Here is a 12,192-nt window from a genome sequence, read left to right on the forward strand (position 1 = left end):
AAGGTAAGTTTTAAAGTTTCAGACAGTGAATTTTAGGACAATGCAAGCTTGGATAGACATAAATACACACTTCGGATATGCATTGACCTGTAGGAAATATGGGACAGTTTCTGCGAGATCTTCAAAGGCAGTTAAAAGTTCAGCCCTCTCAATGTATGACTGAAGTTTTTCCAAAGTCTGACCCATGTTTAATATATGATAATATTTAAAAAATCTTATAGATCTATACCTACATCCTAGACAATGGCTGCTCATAATTCAGCTTAATTCCAGATAAGATCTATCAGAATAATATTTAGAGATGTAGTTTGATTTTTGAAGAGGGATTGTCATAATGTATTGAAGTGTTAGAATATACTATTATTCAGAACTTCCCACAAATTTCAGTAGCTGTCACTTACTTTGAGCATTATTATTTTATATTTCCAGAACATATTGATCATTTCCATTTAATATAATGAAAGCCCTTGAATCTCTCCACCACCACCATAGTTCTCCTACTCTTAGAAAATAAATAAATAAATAAATAAATTGTAGGCCAGCAAGAAGCTGGCTAATTACATAAATCATGGATTTCCATGGATTTTCCAGTCAGCATTGGAAGCAGAATTTGGGTCTCCCTGAAATATTTATACTTTGTGCTGACAACTAAAATCACACAGCAATAGAAACTGCAATGTATCTGTGGAAATCTAGTTGATTTATCTTTGTTTTCAAATTTTCAGAGTGGCCTTCCATTTACCAATAGACTTTCAACTGAGTTTTTAACTACATATATTTCCTTTTTTCCATAGTGCAGAATTTGTTCTGTATGTTCAGGGACCTCACTACCACAGTCACCCAAGTATTACTAAAAATAATTTCACTTCTTGTAAAAGCAAAGTTGTCAAATTTCAAGGAATTTTAGCTACTCTGTCACTGACATAAACATAATTCTCTTGCAGGATGAAGGCATAGCAAACATGAAAGCTGCATGCATCATTTTACTAAAGAACAGAGCTTTCTATAAAATAAAGTAATTTCATAGTACTTAAGTAAATATTATAGATTGACTAGCACATAGTTAATGTCTTGGAATTGGAAAGTTCTCAATATACATATTTTTTCATTTACATAGATTGTCAGAGAATAGTTTTTCATGTAGTTTAGAAATGGGAAAACAAACAAGTAAACAAAAACCACCTTATATATTAAAAAAAAAAAAAAGAGACTACAGTCCTGCACATCAGATGTAATTTTATTCTATCATTTTAGAAGAGTAACTTTAAATGGTCTGTTTGGAGCACACTTCTGTTCTTCATACTGCAGTCTTCTATGAAATTTTAGGCTAACAGAGTGGAAGAAAGGCAGTATTAGTTATAAGTGCCTGCAAACTAATATGTAGCTTTGTTAAAAAAAAAAAAAAAAAATGGTTTCAGCCAAAACAAGAATTCCTACTGTATCATAACTCTGATGATATCCTCACATTAAACTACTGTAAACTCCTCTTTAAACCATTCTCTCCTAGAAGGTGACTAACTGCTACAGTCATTTAAGCACAGCAGAAAAATTTGTCTATGTGGAACTTCAGGATTTCCTACACACCTTTTAAAGAGTCTGCAATTCTTATACGACTAAAAAGTACACATGGGTCAAGCAGTTCCAGCCAATACATTGTGTTTCCCAAAATCTTGGATGTGCCCTCGACATGACGAGTTCTGATTCCCCATAACAGAAAGCACAGAAAGCACTTTCTTGAGGGACTCACTGCACATGTTTTATAAAGTCAGATCCTCAAAGCATTATTTAACCTTGTATGCACAGCAGGACCAGGAGAAAGAAAAGTTAAAAAAAAAAAAAAAAAGAGAGAGAGAGAAAGAGAGGAAAAAAAAAAAAAGTATAATAGGCCCATCACTCCTGGAAGGTCTGGATTTCCTGACACTTGGTGAATGTTACAAACTCCTGTCCCCCAGGTAGCATATGATACTGCTGCATATACCACTAAGTCATTGCTACACAGTATTGATTCTGCCCAGAATGTACCCTGCTAAGACTCAGAACTGTAAAAGGGACTTGATTTTTTTTTTTAATTATTTCATATAAGAATTTCAGTCAAGTAGTGTAAAAATAGGCCACCTTATTATCCCACCAGATAAAGCCGGTTGAAATACCAATTGCAAATTCATTGCACAGAACATTTGCCTATTTCTGTGTTTGACTTTCACCCCACAAAAAGGCATCTTTTATTGCAATTGCAATAAGTGATAATAGGATTTATTTTTTTTAAATGACATTGCGTCAGTGGCCCAGTGCAAATCAGCTTATAGGTACTTCCTGCTGCATTCACACACAAACCCAATAACTGCTGGTCAAAAAATAAAATAAGGCTTAACAAAATTATGAGGGTTTAGGAAAAAGACAGCAAAGTCAGAAAGACTGTTCATTGTCCCATGCCCTGTAATACACACCAATATTGGTCAAGGCTGTGCGTCTACTACCTTGAGAGTTTCAAATTTATCTTTTTCCTTCTGCTGCATGTTTCATTATTTTCTCCTAATTTATCACCACACACATCTAAACAAGAAGCTGTGATATATTAAAGGACTTTAAAGGATTTACATTATATGCTTATTACTGAAAATGTTAAGTGTAATTGAATAAAGATGCTGCTAATTTTAAATAAACTCCAGAGTTTCACATAGTAACATGCACAGATGTAAAAGTTAAAAGAAAATCAGATTTATAATGTCATAAAGGATAATTACTGAGAACATTTTCAAGGCAAGATTTCTACTGTACTCTCTGTAATTAGTGTCTAAGGATCTATTTAAAACTTCTGCTTCCTCTAGATAACATAATAGCAATTCAGAAGAAATACAGCACAAGTCATCTACTTATAACTAGTTTATTCTTAGGTTCAGTCTGTTTTTGATGATGGCAAAATATATGCATTCTTTTCTGGCCTTTTCTAGCATTGTAATTACTATGCAACTATGTTTTATGGTAATTCTTAAATGACAACTTTTAAAATACCTATGTACTCTTGAACAAATTTTCCAAGAGAATACAGACCACGTACAGAAACAGATGCAGAAGACAGATTTCTTAGTGGTGGAGTGCTAGAAAATAAAAATGTCCCAAATAGGTTCCAGTGTACCTCTCAGTTTTAGTAAAAAAAGTCAAGAAACCTTTCTTTTTTTTTTTTTTTTTAAGTCTAGCTGAGTTGAAAGTGTATACATCCACAGACTACAAACTCTGAACAAACCCTGACAAATAAAAGATAAGTTTATTTATTTCAGAAGAAAGCTGAAAGCACTAATAAAAAAAAAAAACACCTTAACTTTTGAAAAGTTTCAATGAACAAGTTTGTGTCAAGGATTTATCAGCCAGCAGAGAAATCTGGAGACATTTTGTTTCACTGCAGATTTTACTTGGATTTTGATTCGTATGTAATTACTTTTAATTCCCCTGTGAGTCCTTTACTGCACACAGTTCAACACATCTTGCACCTGCAGGTGGCTGCCATTTTCGCAGTGCCACAGCCCCCATAGCACACGTCAGCCTGCCTGTCCATAGGTGCTGGGGCCAGTTTCTTCCATACCTCTTTATAGGATTTTTGTAGGCAGAAACGTGCAAGTCCCAGCCCTTTACTGGTTTCCAGTTGTCAGCTGCCAGTATGCAGCAGTTTTCTGCACAAAGGAAACTTTGCTTAGTCGCAGAAACACCGTACAGGGGGACAATTGTGACTGGTACTGAAGCTTTGGCTGTCTTTGAATCTCAGCACCTGTTTTCAGGGGTGGCTTTAAGCTACTGCAGATAATGTTTCTAATGCATATATTGGTACTGCACGCTACCTGGCTAAGTACTGACATAATATTTAATGTGTGATGTTAAGAAACAGGGAAAACTACTTCCCAACCAATTTACATCAGCACTATGGTAAGCACCTGGGAGACACTGGCATGGCTAGAATATACAGCAGCACCTCCTAGGAAAGCTGAAGTTCTATTTCTATAGGTGTTAAAATGTTCCAGTTTAGCTACATCTTCACAGATGACACTGGCATTCACAAAGCCACTACAAGCCTTCAACAAACCTCTGGAGACCTTTATTTACTACAATGCTATTCTTCCTGGAGCCAAGATAATTGGAACAATCCAATTTATAGTCTCTCTGACAACAGTAAGACATGTTGAGGTGTTATATTGGACCTTTGACATGACATATCTGTAAACTGTATCTATAATTGTTGAAAGGTTAAAACAAAGTCCAATCTACATTTTCCCTGGAGAATTTTATACTACTCTCCAAACCACTGACCTGTCCTCTATCTCACCCTCGTTGCAAACACCAAGTGATTTATTAACTGCATATTCTTTAAATATTTCTTTCCAACTGTTTCTGGCATACATGTTGTTTTTCCATTAGCAAAAAGTTAGGAAACCACTGAAAATTTGTTTCATTTACTATGTTAGAAAGCCTTTTCTTATTGCTTGCATACTGAATGTCTAGTCCTGTGCTTTGAGGCCAGCTTCAGTTTAATTTTGTCAAGGATCTGTGTTCATGTTTTTCAGTGTTTATTAGTTTTTGCAGTTCTCCCTTGAACAAGCTGGATTTCATAGGGTTTGGAAAAATAGCTGTGTTATATGCAGTCTTATCTGTATTCATGCAAACCCTCCCCACCCTCAGGCCATCATATTACCTTTTCCTCTTAAAAAGAAAACAAAGAGGGGAAAAAAAAAAGTCCTCATTTTATGTGAGGAGTAATAATTGCTGCAATGGGCCAGAGGAATAGTGGCATTTAATTAATGACCATCACAGTATCAACCACAGTTGGAAGAATTATTCCAAATGATACAAAATGAGGCCAAGAGCATGATCTTCTCTTCATAGAAAATTCAGTAGGTCAAGAAAAAATATTCTTAATATATTTTGGAATTCTTGTTCTTAATATATCTGGAAAGTTCAGATCCACTTGCCTGTGAACTCTAAGTTCACCTTAAGTTCACCTTAAGTTAAATATGCCTGTTGTTCATGACTGAAAAAGTCAAGTAATATTGGCATTACATCTTTCTAATACAGAAAGAAAACTTATTTGTCTTTCTCAATTTTGTGTGTGCATTTTTAAAATGTATCAATCATTTTAAACTACAAAATCCAGTACTGAAAATATTTTCAATCATAGATGCATTTGATAGAAAAGTGCTTAATATTTAAAAATTTTAAGCAAACTATTCGATAAATGGAAGCATTTGGTCAGATTTTTGCTTTCATAGTAGATTTTTTCCAACTCTGTAAATACACCAAGATCAATAAAATATCCTCACTTTGACTAATGTTTATGACACTTAAGTCTTCAGATGAAGCTTCGGTTTCACAGGAGATCAACAGTTGCCCTACAGGTTGCATCACATGGAATGCTTTTTGTGCAATGCCATGCCCCAGAAACCTCCCCTGAAAGACAGTCCTTGCCATACTCTCATTCTGCTCTGAGGAGGTACTTACAAGTGACTAGATATGCATATGATATAAGACCCCCTCTATTAGGTCCAATGTGTTGGTCAGCATACCCAGTCAAAGCACTGCAGAACTTTTCATCAAGCTCTGTGCTAGCAAATGATCTATGTTTGTCCAATCAAAACAAAAACAAAAACAAAACCCACCAAAACTACACAACATAGATCACAGAGAGGAAACTCGTGAACTGATAAGGACTACATACATTCATGATTATAAAACATGCAGTGTTTTGAAAGTTCAAGTATGTAAATCACAGTGCCTGGAACCAGTTAAAAGGCTAGAAAACAGATGTCTGAAAGAGCTTCTCTTTGTCTCAATCAGGAAATCTAATCAGTAATAGTTTTCCCAGCAGGAAGCATGCTAAAAAAGTATAACATATTCTTCTGTCAATTATATGTTCCTCAGTTTTCTTTCCTTACTTCTCACATAATATTCACACAAAAAGGAGTAGTAAAAACAGTGAGCATAAAATCAAAGAATATCCCGAGCTGGAGGGGACCCACAAGGATCAAGTCCAACTCCTGGCTCCACGCAGGACCACCCCAAAATCAGACCCTGTGTCTGAGAGTGTTGTCCAAATGCTCCTTGAACTCTGGCAGGATCAGGTCTGTGACCACTGCTCTGGGGAGCCTGTCCCAGTGCCCGACCACCTCTCGGTGCTGAACCTTTCCCTAACACCCAGCCTGACCCTCCCCTGTCACAGCTCCGTGCTGTTTCCTCGGGTCCTAAACATGCCTGAACAGATATTCATACACACCTTTCTTTCTATGAAGAACATACCGTGAGCCTGCATTTGAAGAACACATCTTCCAACAGATATTCAACTGAGTTGAGCTGACACAAAGTTCAGATCATTCTGACTGCACCTAGAGAGAGAATCACACAGCTCTTCCCACATTTCTGTGTCTTGGTCTGTGACTTAACACACAATTATTTAAGTAAAATTAGTGGAAAACAAAAATATATTTCAATATATCTAGTTCAGCAAGTGCCTTGTCTCTTATTATAGATGTGCGTTTTTCACTAGCACTCTCCAGCTACTGTTATTCAGTGGCACTACTGACCCTTAAAATAATGACGTTCCTATTATAGAGAAGATTCACTTAGCAAAAGACACTTCGATAGATTTCTCCAACCTAAAGGACACCCATGTATGCTTGATACAAATTACAACCAAGTTTCTTTGCTTAACCTTATGCAGTGGTTTGACAATGGACTAAATCTGACTAGACTTCCTGCAAGAATCAAAAATGCTATAGGCACATGATAAAGATTGCTTATTCACTAGCACTATTTCTTGATCAGTGTGAACTAGTAAAGGAAATTTTATGCCAGATAAAATTTCACCTGACATTAAATTTTATACTGGATCACTCCCTCTCTCTCTACAGCATAAAAACTTTCCAATCATTTGGGAAAAGCAGGCATGCCAATGTCTGATACAGTTCACATTTTTACTCCTGGAAGGCTCAGTCACACATGGATCGCACATTAAGGACTGTGGCTTTAAAGACTATTTTACCACCATTCCCACTCCCAAGCTGTGTTTGGAAAAGGACTTATTCAGAACTAGATATTCAGTGCGGATGGCAGTGTAATAGGGAATCTCCATTTTACTTCATCATCTTCCTTTTACTTCATTTTGTTTATTCTTCGGCATGATCCTTAAAGTGAGATGGTTATTCTTGCATTTACCTATTTAAATGAAAATATATACGGCTGGCACTTAAATGGAATTTGCCATGTGAAACCCTTGCCCTGGATATATCCTGAATCTTTGCAGATGGATGTAGCAGCTGCACTAAATCTGTTGCTGTGGAGGGAATGATATTCAGGGAGCCACAATCTTCATTCAGTGCAACTGGGCACCTTTGAAGTTCAGGGCGTGTATTTCTCAGTCCTGTTGTTCCTGCCTCGGTCACAATAAGCTACTGAGTTTTTTGATGTCCTATTTGACTTACTTTGAGACTGTAGAAGTAATACTTTTTCATTTCAGCATTTTTACTTCTCTGTTTACAAGCTTATCTGACAGACAGTTGTTTCCTTTTCACCTAAGATGCAAGTACAGTGTAGTCATGAGAAAAAAATTACTTCAGAAATTTATTTTTATTATGCAAATACCTTGAAGGCCCAGAAAATATATAATTTGTTGTGTAAATGCTGTAGATATCCATACATGACAGTCACAAATTAAAAACTTACAAAACGCAACTAGCATAAATGTATAGCAGAATAAAATAAAGTATTTTTATATAGATGCATCTAATTGAAACTGACTTTTTTTTTTTTAAATAGTACTTAAATTCAGGACGCAGTAAAATTTGAAGTTGAACCTAATTAGATTATATGAGTCAAGTTGCTCATTCTAGAAAGCATGAAGAATCAAAAGATTGTTATTATATTCCGCTTTTTATACAAGTCAAATATTTGTTTTCAGAAATCTCCCAGATGTAATAAAAAGGGATAAAGTCAGAAAAGAACTTCAGAGATAAAATTCAATTGTTGCAATGAACCTATTTCTTCTCTAGGTTATTGTGTTTTGTTGTTGTTGTTGTTTCGCCATTGTTTTGTTTTTGGTCAAACCTCATGTTACTATTGCATGATTTTTCATTTTAGCCAATGAACCAAAACAATCAATCAGCTTTGCTGTCCTTCTGAAGTCCTAGGACTCTCAGAAAATGCCAGCCAGAGGAATTAAACAGCTTGTCCAAGGTCACAGAAGAAACTAGGAAATTATATGAGTCACAGTCCAATAGCTTAGACATCCTCCCTCAATAGACCTCATTAATAAAAACTGGATGAATTTTATTAACAGAAATTAATTTTGTCCAGACTAGAGCTGAGCATGAGAGGCATATAATACAACAGTTACAGAGTGTTCTTTATGGCATTTCTAATCCTTAAATATAATATATAGTCCTAAGTCTGTGACGCTATGATAAGTGAAAGATCTCACACAAGCACCATTACAAAAGAAAAATGAAAAATTTAGGTTAATAGGCATTCAAAATCAAATTAGATTTCATGTCTATTTGGACCATGCAATAGAAGTTCCGGTGTTGGTTTTGTTTTACCGTGGCAGCCTGTATGAATGTCCCTACCTGTTGTGCCTAATATCTAGGGGGTTTATGTTGTCATAATCCATGGTATTATACATGGAAAGCACTTAGCATTATTTTACATAGTTTGAAAGTCATATTTCAAAGCATCAGGATGTATGGCTATGAACCTAACAGGATACTAAGTATACATGTTTATTTTAGTCTGGATTCTGTATAGCTATGCTTTTTGCAGAGTTTTAATGTATAAGAGACAAGAAAAAAATAAGATATAGGTGGTGAGAATGCAGATTTTTGTCAAAAAAAAAAAATAAAGACCTTTTTTAATGGTTGCTGTTTGGGAAATATTAAAGCACTAAGTTTCAGTGTTTCCAGATAACATTGGAGAGCTATAATCAACATATTCCTTCTCAGATCACTGGTCTCTGTCCTTTTTTTTTTTTTTTTTTTTGGGTTCTTCCACATGAAGACTGTTTTAATAATCAATTCACATTGGTTTTAGGACCTTCCTTGACAAGATTTTCTCATAGTAATTTTCTTTTACTAACAGTCTATAAACTGTACCTTTTCAAACCATCAACTACAGTGGAGTATTGTCTCTTTATGGAGAGATGCTACAGAGCATCTCTCTCTATGCTTCTTATTCTGTCATCCAATGACTTTCCAACTCAACAAATAACCATTCTGTTGCAATTAATATACAAATACAGCAGTAAAGGTTGGTCTGCTTTAGTTCATAGCTTCTTGATTTCCCTTATGAATTTCCTTTACCTTGCTGCATTAGCTGATGACAACCCTTATAAGATTTATTACTTTTGTCAATCACTATATGATGAGTATTCATCTGAGACAGCTAGATACTAAAACAAACATAAGCTTCCTAATAAACAGCTTGCTTAATTTCTACCAATAGAGACTGGCTGGAATAATGACTTGTGAAAGTTCAGATTCCAGATTATTTTTTTATTATTTTATTTTTTGAAATGGAAATGCATTACTTTGGTTCAGTGTGACATAATTCTACACAATTCCCTTCCTTCTTCCTCCCATTAAAGCAAAATCCTGGAATGGCTTGTAACATGCTGGTCATGGATTTTGCTTGAGGTGTGCCTATAACTGGCACAATGCATCAATAAATACTAAAAAATGAGTTTTTTTCTAAAGTTAAGTTTTATTTTGTTAAAAGGAAAATTACTTAAGAATAAATAAATAATAATAATAATAATCAGCTTAGAACACCCAAAAGCCAAATCAAGCAAGACCAAAGGATCGACTACAGTAGGCAACTGCATGTGATTAAGGTAACAGAGCTACTAAAAATTTCCAAAATTAAGATTGCGACTCTACAGCCATTAATTGGAAGCTTGTGTTTCTAAGGAGTTTATTACTGCGAGGATGTAAACTGATTTCAATCACAACCATGCCTTGTAAACATAGCCTACAGTAAACCACTACTAGTCATTATTAATCAGTAGGGTAATTATCCAAAAATTTCCAAAGTGACAGAAGGCAGAGAAAAAAAGGTTGCTGAAAATAAGTTAGTCTTTTTGTAGTTCCCCAGACCCCATAATTCAGTTTCTTCAGTAGTATCCACAAACTGTAAAACTATAGCCATTGACACCTTTAATAGCTTGAATAATTCTACATTAAGGATCTCACACAGATGAAAATATGAAGGAATACACAGCATATAACTTTTCTAGCTTATTTAACACCACAATACAAGATTTATTCCAAAACTTCTCGAAACCTTGAGAAAATTCTTATTTATTAATACCCATTTCAAATAATTGTAATTTCAAATCTCTCTGCCTTTCCACATTCATAATCATGGTAGTTTGGCTATATAATTTGTGACTGATTTCTGTAGGCTGAGTTCATGACACAGATAAATAGTATCAGAATAGTATCAGAAACAGAAAATCTGTTTGAGTTTTCTTTAAAAGTATTACAATACAAATTTTAAGCACTTGTTCAGTAGCATGAACTAGAAAGTAATTATTCAAAGTTTATGCATTTCATAGCACTGATTGTGTCCCCAAAACATGGTTCTCACATATTTCAGTCCTGAAGTAATTCATGTTTTAAAATGATACAACAATTTTTCATTTCTACCTCTGTACACAGTTTTCCTCCGTAGGACTAGTGAGGATGTAAAGCAGGCTTGCTTCTACTAATTAAATAAGTTCCAATCTGTGTTATGTGTCAGGCATGAATTATTCTTATTTCTTCTTCTAAGACTTTAGCACGTTATGGCAGTACGTTGTAACCCACAGCTGAACTATAGAAACAAATGGCAAGTGAGTTGTTTGTGTAGACTCAATGCCTAACCTTGAGCTTACCCTTACCACAAGCTCTGAGTATTGGTGACTCAGTCATGCAAACAGGCACAAAAGTCTGTAATTCAACAGGGCTCTCAAAATGGCTTAAAATAACAACAACAAATATTTCTGCTATGAGTTTTTTCTAAAAAGAGTTTCTTTTAGAAAAGTAATTTCTTCCTTTTGTTACAATTCTAAGTGATCATTTATTTCAAACAAAAATTAAATGTTCCCTTTTCATATAAGTATATACACAAAGTGCAGGTAGCATGGAAATAACTTTCTTAGTAATTGCCATATCAACTGCTTTCTCCCAAAGGAATTCATTATTGAAGTCAATACCTGGAAGAACTTTCTTACCTCACCCTACATCAGAGCATGGCTTTGTTTCCCCTTTCCAAATCAGTGATTTGGTTGAGACTTTTAATCTTAAACTGGTTAAATTGTCATAACAATTAGGTTGATTTCCTTCCCTCTGCAAGTGCTGTACAAAAAAAATCATCAATCAAGGTGTATCTAATTACAAAACTAAGTTAAGAGGTGTTTGAGCAAGATGGCTAAGATTCTCAAGGGACCAGAGAATTGAATTGGTACTTCAGACATATCAAATTAGTTAATGATTTGGGGACCTTTATTCTGCAAGAGCATGTAAATTAAAAAAAAAAAAAAAAAAAAAAGAAATTCATTAAAGCTTGGTAACACAGAGAAAGGAGGACATTTGGGGGCGTCGCCACATGTAATTTTTAGAACCTGCTTTATCTTAGTAGAATGACAAGTGGGCAAAACGCTTTCCACTGTTGCTCAGACTTGCTACAGACCCTTTGTTGGTGGTGTGGATTTAGTTCTTGAATATCCAGCATCTAGGTAGTTTTCAAGACTTCCCATCCAGCAAGAAGACACTTTTCAGAGGAGGCAGAAATGAGAGTGCTGGAAGGCTGTCAGGATACATGAGTAGTGTAGATACCTACCTTTATAACAACTGTTAGACACTGCACCTGAGGAGACGTTAATTTAAGCCAGATGGTTAGAAATTGTGCTTATGTTAATCTTGCATTCATTGCTTCTTTGTAAGATTCTTTTATTATTATTATTATTATTTAATAAACTGAGCTTACTTCTAATTCTTATGTGCTCATGTGTTCATTTTCTGGCAATGAGCGCTTAGAGTCTGTAAGGCCCATTCTGAATCACTAGACAGAAAGCAGCTACATTCTTTAAGGTATGAATAGTTTGACTGAAACACTAGGGTTGTGGATATGTCTACAAACATTCAGCTTCAAATGAAAAGTAGTTAGGTAGAATGTTTTACCTCA

General features: G+C 35.0%; 1 long non-coding RNA gene across 1 annotated transcript; it reads right to left on the minus strand.

Annotated features, from left to right (window-relative positions):
* Window positions 1-777: 777 nt before the first annotated feature.
* On the minus strand, window positions 778-11,273 carry LOC310903013. Its single transcript, XR_014587229.1, has 3 exons — window positions 11,240-11,273; window positions 6,280-6,365; window positions 778-1,327 (listed from the first exon to the last, which is right to left on the minus strand). It is a non-coding gene; the product is annotated as an uncharacterized lncRNA (long non-coding RNA).
* Between the last annotated feature and the right edge of the window lie 919 nt (window positions 11,274-12,192).

The sequence above is a fragment of the Anser anser genome, assembly GCF_964211835.1.
Source record: "Anser anser genome assembly, chromosome: 8".
Classification (NCBI taxonomy): Eukaryota; Metazoa; Chordata; class Aves; order Anseriformes; family Anatidae; genus Anser; species Anser anser.